Here is a 13,676-nt window from a genome sequence, read left to right as displayed (position 1 = left end):
ATAAAGGAAATTGATGAAACAAGAAATAATGTTTAAGGATATTATTTAAAGTTACAAAGATAAACAATGTAAGAACTAAAAATTATATAAACATCATGTATTTGGAAGAAGTGAGGTGGTATAAATGAAACAGATCATCTTTCATTTCAAAGAGCTAATAGATATTGCCAAGCATATGGATTCTGAAACAGAAGCAAAACTACACTCTCTAGTCATTTGAAGAAATATTTGTATTATTTATTGTCAGATGTATATATTTGATACAAGTAATTTAAAAATGAATACAAGTGTTAAAATGCAGAGGAAGAGAGGTATGTATTTTTTAAATTAATTTTTCTTGTTGTTGCTTTATGATGTGTTAGTTACTGCTGTATAACAAAATGAATGAGCTATATGTATACATATATCCCCTCTTTTCTGGATTTCCTTCCAATTTAGGTCACCATAGAGTGCTGAGCAGAGTTCCCTGTGCTATACAGTAGGTTCTCATTAGTCATCTGTTATATACACAGTGGTGTGTATATATCAACCCCGATCACCCAGTTCATCTCGGTCCCCTTCCCCCAGCCCCCTTAGTGATGGTATCTTTGTTCTCTACCTCTGTGTCTCTGTTTCTGCTTTCAGAGAGGTGTGTGTTTTGAGGAGTAGAACTCTCACTCTCTCCCAAGATAGCCCGCCTTTGCTTCTACCCTTCTCTTGGTCTGCGTACACCTTCTCGCTCCACAGCTCTTTAGAGTCTACTCTCAACTCTCTTCTTTGACTCAGAAACCACTTCTAATTGGGAAAACTGTAATGTCACTGCAACTTCCCTGACTTTTTCTAACATTCTGCACCTCTTCCTTTCACATTTAATAGAATGTGATTATGAATGTGATAGCGTGACACACACAATTTTTAAAGAGGCAAAGTGTCTTGGTGCTTTAAATGATAGAATATTTTTTCACTAGCATAAATCAATTCAAACTCTTTTGATTGCAAGTAACAGAAACTACATTCAAACTGGCTAACAAGAAAAAGAAGAAATAGTGCCTCCAGGACTCCAGGAATAGTTAAATGACCAAACTGCAGGAGTAAGGCCTCAAAAAAATGGAACCAGGGGACTTCTCTGGTGATCCAGTGGTTAAGACTCTGCACTCCCAATGCAGAGGGCTGGGTTTGATCCTTGGTCAGGGAACTAAGATCTCGCATACAACATGGTACAACCTAAAAAAATTTTTAATGGGACCTGGAAACTCAGCACTGCCAGGATTACTTATCTCCATCATCATCTGATTTTTCTGCATACCAACTTTACCTCCCTCACTGAAGACTAGAATCAACCACAAATAGGGGCAAGTACGACAGCAGGAAGCTCTCAGTCCTCACAGCATCCAACTTTACCATCAGAGAGAGACTTTGCCATCTCAAGTTTTAAAGCTCCCAGAGAAGAACTTATTGGCTGACCTTGGGTAAGATGCCCAGCTCTGGATGAATTAGTTATGATCAGAAAATACTACAACTGGACCGGTTGAGCTGTATACCACTGCTCCCACTGACCAATCAACTGTTGTAAGGAACACAAATTCATGCGAGAACAGGCAGCTCCTACTGGAAAGGTGTGGTTAGAATAGAGTAAAGAAACTGTTAAATGAAAAGAAGTGTGGGGCTCCCTGGTGATCCTGTGGTTAAGAATCCACCTACTGATGCAGGAGACATGGGTTTGATCCCTGGTCCAAGAGGATCCCACATGTCACAGAGCAACTGAGCCCATGAGCCACAACTACTGAACTCGTACTCCAGATCCTGCCAGTCACAACTACTGAGCCTATGTGCCCCAACTACTAAAGCCCACATGCCCTAGAGCAATTGCTCCACGACAAGAAAAGCCACCACAATGAGAAGCTTGTACACTCCAATGAAGAGTAGCCCCCACTTGCCGCAACTAGAGAAAGCTTGTGCTCTGCAACAAAGACCCAGCAAAGCCAATAAATAGACAAATCTTTTTAAAAATATATATATATAAGAGAAATGTGATTCCAAGGAGTGGGATTCCATGATAGATGTATTAGAAAGACAAAATAAGTGCTTGCTATATAGGAAATAAAACTAATTTAAAGAAATTACCTGGTGCTTAATAATTATGAAAAAATAGTTATCATAGCATTGGGGCTTTGCTCTTGAAAAACAATAGTTAAAGCATTAATTCAACTTCACCTTTCAAAAGGGCAGAAGAAGAGAAAGAATGATTATCTATGCTCTTAAAGGTTATCTTTAAGAAGAATGATTGCTTGAGAAGAAGAATGATTAAATGAAAAAAAGAATGATTATTTATGGTCTTAAAGATTATCTAACTTTTGCCCACAACTCCCCTAAAATAATTTCATTTGAATATTCTCAAGGCTGACAAGATTTTGTTCTTAGGATATATATGTAGTTTTAAAACAACTAAATCTCAGTTAGATATATGTGTGAGGACAAATAAGAAAGACAGTCAAGCTAAAGACCTTGATTTCAAAACATTTTAGTTTTTAAAAAATAAAATGCATACATCTCTATTCATTCCTCTATCGATGGACTTTTAGGTTGCTTCCATGTCCTGCTATTGCAAATAGTTCTACAATGAATATTGGAGTGCATGTATATTTTTGAATTATGTTTTTCTCCAGATATATGCCCAGGAGTGGGCCATATGGTAGCTCTACTTTTAGTTTTTTAAAGAACCTCCATATTGTACCAACTGATACAAATATACAATGGAATATTATTCAGCCACCAAAAAAATGCCATTTGCTGCAACATGGATGGAGTGATTGTCATAATTGATTGTCATACTGATTGAAGTAAGTCAGTCACAGAAAACAAATATCATAGGATGTAGCTTATATGTGGCATCTAAAAAGGGGGTATAAATGAACTTATTTACAAAACAGAAGTAGAATCATGGATGTAGAAAACAAACCTACAGTTATCAGAGGATAAGGGCAGGGATGGGGATATGTATAGGTATAAATTATTCACTTTGTTGTGTACCTGAAATTAACCCATTGTAAATCAATTATACTCCAATGAAAATTTTAAAAATAAATAGGTAAATAAATCTTTAAAACAATACAAGACTACATGAAACTACGAGTTTTCCTGTGTGACTCTACAGGCAATTCCAAAGAAGGATTACAAAAGTCATATTTGGAACAAGAGATGTATTTTTTAAACAAGTATGTATCATATGTCTATCATCAGTCTTACTCCTCAATGCTGATGTTGATAAACTTTCCTCTATAAAGAGCCAAACAATTAGTTTAGGCTTAACAAACTGTCCTATCTCTATAAAGACTAACCAACACTGATGTTGCTGCTTAGAGACAGCCATAGTCAGTAATTATACTAACTGATATGGTTGTGTTGTAATAAAACTTTATTTACAAAACCATACTGTTGGGTTTAGCCTACAAGCCATAATTTGCTGACCCATGCTCTATACTAAGCAAATACTTGTCATCTCCATTCTCTCACTCTTCTTCCACATATCCTACCTACTACTTTTGAATAAAAGTTTTAAAGCACAAATGTGCGTATCACAATATTGCTTAAAAATGTTTACTAACAAATTCCAGTTCTCACTTCATTTGAGGTGTTGGCTGAATCCTAAGTTACAAAGGACTGAGAGGCTCAGCAAACAACTTTTGAGTTTGAATACAGTGTCTTACTCTGTGTTTTGTACACCACAAATATTGACAAAGCAAATATTTACTCAAGAACCAAAAGACATGGCCTTCCACTTTCATATGCTTACTGTTATTGGAAAGTATCTAGTATTAGCAAATTAAATGGCATTAAAGCAATCAATCACAAAGAAATTAATACAAAATAGTGAAACACGGGCACTAATGAATTGTCAACATCTTTAGGATTCTTCAGCCTGTTATTCCCTAAGCCTTTATGATTTTAGTTCCATCAACACCACTGTCAGTTACAAAATAGATTCAAATCAACCTTACTAAATTATTTCCCTATGGATCAAGTTCAACTTCCTTGCTTTGTTTCAGAAAGCACTTTAGGATTAGTCTTATCTTTAAACTCCTCAAAACAATGATAGTCATTTATGAACTGTGGTAACAAGCTCTACACAATATTCATATTTGTGTTTGTAATCTCACACACACAAAAAAAAATCAAGGTATTTTTTACTTTGTAGATACCAATCCTTTTAAAACTATCTCTAGTCTGCTACTCTCAGTTGTCACTTGATTTAAACATCTTCTCAAATAACATATTTAAAGAATATTAAATGTATTATTTCTGCAAAAATAATACAAACTCATTATGTAAACTTTTAAGCAATATGGAACTTTTTTAAATTTTAAAACTCACTTGATATCTACCACTTAGTAATAATTATCCTTAATATTCCTACAATATATGGATTGATGGATAGTGTCATAGGCAAAATAATGACTCTTGAAAGGTGTCCACATATTAATCCTCATTGTCATGTTACCTTACATAGCAAAGGGACTTATAATTAAGGTTATGGACCTTGATATGGGGGAGACTGGGCTTCCAAGGTGGTGCAGTGGTAAAGAACCTGCCTGACAATTCAGAAGATGCAGGGGACACAGCTTCCACCCCTGGGTCAGGAAGATCCCCTGGAGGAGGAAATGGCAACCTGATCCAGCATTCTTGACTGAAAAATTCCATGATCAGAGAAGCCTGGTGGGCTACAGTCCATGGCATCATAAAGGGTCAGACACGACTGAGCAACTGAGCACACACACACACATACATACACACATGTGGCGAGACTATTCTGTATCATCTGAGAAACCCAAATTTAATTACACATCTTTAAAAGCAGAGAACTTTTTCAGGTTGTAGTCAGAAGAAGAATCAAAGAGATGAAGCATAAGAATCTAGTTTGCCATTTCTGGTACTGACAATGAAGAAAGAAAGGCATGAGTCAAAGAATGGAGTGGCCTCTGGAAGCTGAGAATGGCCAGACTATAGCCAGCAAGAAAACAAGAACCTCAGTCCTATAAATTAAAAAAAACTTAATTCTATCAACAACTCAAAAGAGCAGGAAAAAGATTCTCCACTAGAGCATATAGAAAGAATCATCTTGATTTTAGCCCAGTGAGATCCATGTTAGACTTCTGACACAGAACTGTGGTTCTGGTGACAAAAGAAATTTAACAGAATTAATACATATAGGTAGATGCTGGACTTTCTAAAACCAAATCATTCTATATATCCCATTTTAGAATAAAAAACTTTATTAAGTTATATGTGCATTTAAAATAAAGCAAAAATTAAAATAAAAGCATTTTACCATGAGATGTGTTTCTAAAAAATAAATTCATCTAATATTTTAAAATTATGAAAAATTGTGAAAATTTGGCAATGGAATGAGCTTTTAAAAAAGCTATGTTTCTGATTTAGGCAATATCTATCATCTTTGCTATAAAAATAAGTTAGTCTATTCCCACTTCTTCCCATTCCTCTCCCATATCACCAAATTTTATTGCTTTTACTATTGATTTTACTATATCAAAGTTAATAATATTTACACTTTGTTCTCTAATCAATAATTCCAATAATTTTGAGTTACTATTTCTAGTTTCAGTGCTTAAAACTAGTCCTTTTTACCATGGATTTTTTATTCAGGAGTTTTTAATTTTTATTCATCTTTTGGTTGGCTGAAATTGCCTAATATGCTTTCAAGAATGATTCATGAATACTGTGTTCTGAGTTCTTGCATATGAGGAATACTTTAAACTTGAAGGATAATGTAGCTGGGTATAAAAAACTTTGATTAAATTCATTTCCTTCAGAAATTTTTAGCCATTGCCCTACGCTTCTCTGGCATTGGATGTTGTTATAGAAAGACTGAGGCTAGCCTAATATTACACTTGTGTATATTTTTGTTTTTTAAATTTTTCTTCTCCTGATAGAAAAGTAATCTTTCTTTACCCCTGCCATCCTCTAGGAAATATATCTTTGTGGATAGTTTTATATCAATTGTTTTCTAGGGTGGGATAAACCTTTATACATTCATATATTTTTTCAGAGAATTTACTTGCTACTACATCATTTTTCCTGTTTTCTCCCCCTGTTCAATATTTTTATAGGCTTTCCTTCAATAACTACAGTTGTATTTTTAGTTATGCTTACTCATTTACTCATCCTTGCAGTGTATTCATTTTATTTTCCATTTCTTTTCTAATCACTGCAAATTCTCTCTTTACTTCCTTCAGTTTATTATTTTTTCTTTGAAGATTAGTGTATTTTCCTTGAACCCCTTTTAAAGAGAGATCAGTGGCCTGAATTTTCTTAAGGCTGAAAATTTTGCCTTTTCCTACTTAATTATTCCTGCAATATTTTTTTCATTTGTCTTCTGGTTATGTTATTGTTCTCTTTTATTTTATCATTTATGCTTATAGGCCTCATGCTAATTCTGCCATGATTATTACTTATCTTGAAATGTATCCAGCTATTTATGGAAGTACGAAGAGATGAAAAGAGGGTTAAGTCAAAGCAGTCAATAACTTCTACATAGAAGCACACACTTCTATGTGTTTTAAACACTCTCTTAAGAAATCTATTATCATCTGGGGAAAATGGTATGGCTAGAGATAAGCAAAGGAAATCCTTGCTGCTCCTGAACACATTTTCAAAAATAAAGCACATTTTCAACAATGTTTTAAGGAATATATTGAAATGATGCCTATAATGTAAAGATATTACGGTTGGTCTGTTCATTGTACAATTGAAATGTCAATGTTCAAAATGTGCTGACCCTTTAAACTTCAAAGCATCCCCTTTACCACAGTCCGTACCGTATCACCTTTCCTTCACCTACAGCAGTCTTTCCTTAGGATAGATGATTTTAAAATAAAAGAATAAGATGATTTGTTGACATGTTGCCTCCTTCAGTACCAACTTACAGTTCTGTAGTATCTACAGAGCTACTTCCCACTGCTTTCTGGGCCCACTCACATCCCTAGATTTTACCTTTAATGAAAAGACTCTTAGATAATATCCTTTTAGATCAAAGATATTTTTAGGGAAGTATAGGTTCTGCCCTGGTTTCAAGATGGCATTTATGGGCAGCCTCCTGTCAACTCCCATTCAGATGTCACACTAGGTAAGTATCCTGATTTATAAAAGTGTCCCACTGTAGCTGATAATTTTTTTATGGAGTGTTTCTTTTTCTAGTTAAGAGTTTTACTGTTTAGATTTGTTAATTTTGAGGTAAAGAAGCAGAAAAAATGATTTGATTTATCATTTTTAACCATGAATCTCAGATAATCTTTCCTAAATCAAAACTAATAAAACCCTAGTCAAGGGGTTATGGAATTGAGGTAGAATTTGGATATGGGTAAACAATTCAGACATCAGAATTATGGTGATTTACTGAAAAGTGGGGGTAAAGTCAATGCCCATGGTCATTACCGTGGTGAAGAAGATCTTAAAAGGCAGCATGTTCAGGTTACAATATTTTTAATCAGGAGAGATGTGATGAAAAGAATATCTTCAAAGACAGAATATAATTTATACTCTTGGGTTATGTTTTTAAACAACAGACAGATCTTTGACAGTATTCTGAAGAGGTCTTAGAGGTTCTGCACAAAAAGCATGAAGAGTTTCAGCTTATGTTTCAGATCATTTCCATCGAATAGGTGTGTGAGTTGGTCTATCATAGTCTTAAACCTTGTCTACATCATATTATGAGGCATCTTTTTCTAAAATAGACGAATTTCATCTCTGTTGACAATCCATTAAAGTAAATAACCTCTTTGTGATAATCACAGCAAGAGTAATAGTGAACTCTCCAGTAGTTACAGTTTCACCTTCAATGTCCTGACCACTCACTTTGATGCTGCACAGATTAGAATAAGTTTCATCTGGTGCTTGATGAAAGTTTCATCAGTGATACACTATGATTAGCTTTTAGGTTCTCAAATTCTTAACCTTCCACTGAATTTATATTAAGCTAATGTGCATTGAGAATTTACTTTGATCCTCTAGCCACACTCAAAAGATTCTCCATCAATCATATTTTTCACCTCTTGTTAATTATAGTTAAATATATATATGCTGTACTTCTCACATTATGACTCATTCTGTATTTCAGAATTTTCTCACTGTCAAATGACTAGTTCACAAAATTATGGTACTTACTTATCATTGTTTCATCCTTTTCCACTTTTTAAATTATCTCAGTTCTGTTTGCATCATAATCTGTATTTCTCCTTACTAGCATTTGCAACATTACTATTATGTTGGGATTAATAATACTCCTATAATTCCTTAAAACTAAACAAGAGCACAGCCAACATGTAAGCATACACAAATGATGATGACTAAGTCAGCTGCTTGTACCCAGTATCGCATCTGTTGGTTTAACAATAATGTGCTCTAGCAGGTAGTTTCCTTGCTCAAAAATTGGTACAACTTATACCTCTCTGAGGGGCTTTCCTGGTGGCTCAGATGGTAAAGAATCTGCCTGCAATGAGAGAGAACTGTGTTCAGTCCCTGGGTTGGGAAGATCCCCTGTAGAAGGGCATGGCAACCCACTCCAGTATTCTTGCCTAGTGAATCCCGTGGACAGAGGAGCCTGGCAGACTACGGGGTCACAAAGAGTCAGACACGCTTGAGTGACTATCACACACGCACACACCTCTTTGGGCCTTGAAAGGCAAGCAATGAGACTAAATTACTTACTAATTTAGTAATATTGCTTCTCTTGGCCAGTGGTCTCAATTAGAAATATGGGTGGGAAAAAAAGTGAAAGTGTTAGTTGCTCAGTTGTGTCCATCTCCTTGAGACCCCATGGACTGTAGCCTGCCAGGCTCCTCTGTCCATGGGATTCTACAAGCAAGAAGACTGGAGAGGGTAGCCATTCCTGTAAATATTGCTAAATATGTTCCTAAAAATATTAGAATATTTGGCTTAAAAAAATGGAGACAGTTGGCATTACCAGAATCGTCTTTGTATCTCAGTTTTTACATGAGGAAAATCTTAACCTCCTAAAGTTAGGCAGTGGATTGTAATAGTCTTATTTCCATCAGTATAAATGCGAAGGTTGCCCATGGGAACTCAGGGAAACCCTGTTGGCATCATTGACATTTATATGGAAACCTGCTCTAGTCATTTACTTCCAATCTGGCGAACTATTAAGCTCGTAGATTTAAAACATATACTTCCTACTTTTCCCCTTCTTAGCGCAGCACCTGATACAGGGCATAAAGGCATGTCATAAAACATTTTTATGGTAAGAAGGAGATTATTATTTGATATTTGTGGCTATCACACAATAAAATGGTATCAAAGTCTTCTAACTCTCTGCTTGAGCTCCTTAAAAATCCCACAAAAGGAGCTTCTCATAGGTTCATCATAGCCATTAAAGTCGAATGGCATATACCATGGTATCTGTTTATTCCTACCAAATACACACCTTTCCAAATGGAATTCTATGATTTTCCTAGAAAGGAAAGAAATGTGATCTTTGGTATGATTGCTGTTATCCAGCATATCATTGAAATACATTTAACTAGGCATCTACTGTTTGGGGAATTTGCGGTGATTGAGTTCCAGTTCATTACTTTCAGGGCTGCGATGCTATTGTCAGGGCCTCAAAATCAGTGCAATGGCCTAAACCCAGGTCAGAGAGGCTACGATAGCACAAAGGCAATTATGCTGCAAGAAAAATGTTGTCCACTAATCAGCTGGCAATCAATTACTAAGAAGAGAAGATAACCCTCTCCCCACTCAAGCTCTTCAGTATTAATAGTGCCATCGTGTAATTACTTTCGGCTTGGGCAGGTGCATGAAAGGACAGACTCTATAGCACACTGCATTGAAGATTAATGAGTTCTGTCAATTTGCCCAGCAGACATCTGATTCTCCAGCTTTCTGTAGCTACTAGTTTTACACATGCCTCAGGGTTTTTTCCCCCTGAAAAAATTAGCTAGTAATTTAAATACATTCAATAAGCATACATCTTTAAGGAAGGAAAAAAACCCACTCTAATTTTGCAATGAAGTACAAACTAAAAAGACTCTTCATCTGAATAATAACATAGCAAGTAGTTCATAATGGCAGTATTCTTTTAAGTCATACTTTATTTTTAGTTATCACAATTAGTGATGTATAGGATTCAGAGGCTGTATAAACTCCTTAAAGTAGGATCATGTACACCACACATCCCTAACAATCTCCCTTTACCTTGCTGGCCCAGAAGCTGAAAAGGGAAAAACTGTGAGAGCTCCAATAATTTATAGGACTGTTTTAAAGCCTCCTGTAATACAAATGGCCTAACAAGGAGGAGACTTTAGCCCACAGATTTTCTGGGTAAAAGTCACTGAGACTTCCCCCACACTCCCACCCCAAAGGAAAATTCAGCACTGGCCCAGAGAACTTGGTCATCCAGGCCTATACATTTGTGTCAGAACAGGAATTGCCTATAAACTGAAATGAATATCAGGAAATTTGCTGTTGCTCCAAATTGATATTTTATAACCCAACTACTGTAAAATCTCATAATCTTTAAATACATGAGGTCAATGTACTAAATGGCTATTTTATGATGTTACCTAAAGGCTCCAATTTGTTTCTCATGAGGATCTAAGTCTTTCTAGTTCATGGCTCTCTCTCGATTGCTCTTTCAATGAGTATATGAATAAAAGGAGGAGAAAAAAACTGATTCAGAAACATTATTTGTTCCTTTACCTCTGCCTGCATTTAATGTTACAATCACCCATCCATGAAATTTTTTTCCAGACTACATTTATTGGATATTAGATTCTGCTAATTAATTCTTTGTATTAATTTCTTTTGAAGTGATGTTATCAATTGTTTCCAGGAGAAGAAAAAGAATAAAACAAAGACAGACATTTAAAAAAAAACAGCCTAGCCATACTTGATTTTTGCATAAATGGATTTAAGCCTACTCAGATGCTATAGGCTTTTTTATCCTTGATCTGTATTCACTGGTTGATGCTGTTTAAATTATTATTTTCCACAGTAAGAGACAATAGAGTAGGAAATATTTTTGATCTGGAAAACTGTGTCTAAGAAGATAGCAGTACCTGTGCTTCCTTAAAAAAAAAAAAAAAAGTCTCATGCCTCTAAAGTTACTAATCTTCAAAGTTGGGAATATTTTGAAACCCACATCAGACAGAGAATCTTCATCAAAAAAAGAGATGCGAGACATTATAAAAACCATGATCTCATAGTCAACAAGGACTAATGCCACCTTACTCCTACTATAAAATGATCTTCACTGTTTGAGTTTTCATCCTGATTATATTTTTAGTTATGGTGATATCTTTATATCCATCTAGGGGTTACAAAAGAGGTTACTTTTCCCAAATATCTGTCACTGTCTAACGAAGCAGTTAGCAGGTACTTCATAGGGCTCAACTAAAAGAATGTCCAGCCCAGAGACGAGAGCTGTCCTGCCTGCAGACACAGTTCTGGGAACTTACCCCTGATGTGTGATGACCCAGGCCACCATCTGTGCTGCCACAAGAAGTGTCAAAGGTAGAGCTAATTTCAATAATAATCATTCAAATATGTACACATGTATGTATGCATGCATGTACATTTAAGTAATACTTCAGTACCATTCTGACTACTAACTTTTGGTCAACATTGTTATGTCAGTCACTGAGTTGTGTCCAGTTTTTTGACCCCATGGTTGGTAGCCCACCAGGCTCCTCTGTCCATGGAATTCTCCTGGCAAGAATACTGCAATGGGTAATCAGACCTTTCTCAAGGGGATCTTCCTGATCCAGGAATTGAACCCAGGTCTCCCACATTGCAGGCAGATTCTTCACCATCTGAGCCACCAGGGAAGGCCCTGGTCAGCATTACCTGAGTATTTTGGAGACCAACATTTAAGATCTATTTGGAGTTACATGTATTCCCCATCCCAAAACATGTAACTCCATGGCTGATTCATGTCAATGTATGACAAAACCCACTGCAATGTTGTGAAGTAATTAGCCTCCAACTAATAAAAATAAATGAAAAAAATAAAAAAGATCTATTTGGCTATTCTGCCCAAGAAAATCTAAATAGTGTAAACTCAATAGGCAGGTAAGGAAAATAGGCAGTTCTATACTCAGCACACATACGAAATCTTGGGCTTCCCTGGTAGCTCAGACAGTAAAGAAGCTGCTTGCAATGCAGAAGACCCAAGTTCAATCCCTCGGTCAAGAAGATCCCTTGGAGAAAAGAATGGTTACCCACTCCGGTATTCTTGCCTGGAGAATTCCATGGACAGAGGAGCCTGGTGGGTTACAGTCCATGGGGTTGCAAAGAGTCCAACATGACTGAGCAACTAATACACACATACAGGAAATCTTAGCACTCTGGTCCAAAGGGAACCTAAGTTCAGTAGTCTCTTCGCATCACTACTCCATGACTAGAAATTGATTAATCCTAATAGCTATATTATTATTCTTAGATGAAGAAAGATAACTCTTAGCAGACACATAAAATGTCTAAACCCCCTCCATCCAGACTACCAAGGGGCAAAAAAAAAAAAAAAAAAAAAAACCCGCTGGATTTAATTTTAATGCAACTTTGAGCAGGAGGGGATATGGAAACTTAAGGGGTTTGTCATAGGAAAACAAGGGGATTTCTCATCTCTAACCCTCATCAGTCCTAGAACATGTTTTATCCAGATGGTTTTCTGTTACTGGTCAGAGTACTTCTTAAGTAGGGACCACCTTTAACTGGAAAGATCTCACTATGGCAGCCAAAGGCAGTCTTTCACTCAATGCACACCCTGCAGGTGCTGGCATGTAGAGATATGTTTACATAAGTATAGAGGTAACCCTGAATCTTCCGCCTGCCAATGCAGGATACATGGGATCCCTGGGTTGGGAAGATCCCCTGGAAAAGGAAATGGCAACACACTAGTATTCTTGCCTGGAAATCCCATGGACAAAGGAGCCTGGCAGGCTACAGTCCAGAGGGTCACAAAGAGTTGGATGCGAATTAGTGACTAAAGAACAAGAAGCCTGGATCTACTTAAACAGAGGGACATTTCTTGCAAATCCCAAACCTCCCAGCTTCTTCCATCCAGGAAATAAATTTAATTAGCATGCCTTGAAATAAAATGGGTGAAAGAAACAAACACAGTCTCTCTATTTCTTGCTCTGTGAAAACTATCACCTACAAAGTCCTCATACAGAATTTACCTAGTACATACACGAGGGGCTAAATCCCCTAAGTAGGACACATGTACAATTTAAGCCCCTTTGAGCACTTTTTTCCTGGTCCACCATCCCTAGGAACAGCCTCATCAGGTATTCCAAATATAAAACCATATTACTTTGTAAATTATAATTTTGTATTTAAAATTCAACATAGTCTAAAAACTTTTACAACTATTTTAGTAATAAACATAAAATAATAGGTAACACTTTGTCCTTACTAAAGTTGGGCACCATGTAAGTGTTTTACATGCATTAACACTTTAAATCCTCAGGATGACTTCATCAAATTGGTACTACTATGATTTTCATCCTAGAGATGCAGAAACTGAGGTGCACAGAAGTTAGTAATTTGATCAAGACCAAACACTAAGTGGAAAAACTAAGATTCAAAATCAAGGAGTTCAGAATCTGCTATTTACCATTACATTATGAATAGAATTTTTAAACAATCATACCATCAAAAAATGACAA

The sequence above is a fragment of the Odocoileus virginianus genome, chromosome 5 (genome assembly GCF_023699985.2).
Source record: "Odocoileus virginianus isolate 20LAN1187 ecotype Illinois chromosome 5, Ovbor_1.2, whole genome shotgun sequence".
Classification (NCBI taxonomy): domain Eukaryota; kingdom Metazoa; phylum Chordata; class Mammalia; order Artiodactyla; family Cervidae; genus Odocoileus; species Odocoileus virginianus.
This window is presented reverse-complemented; position numbering follows the sequence as displayed.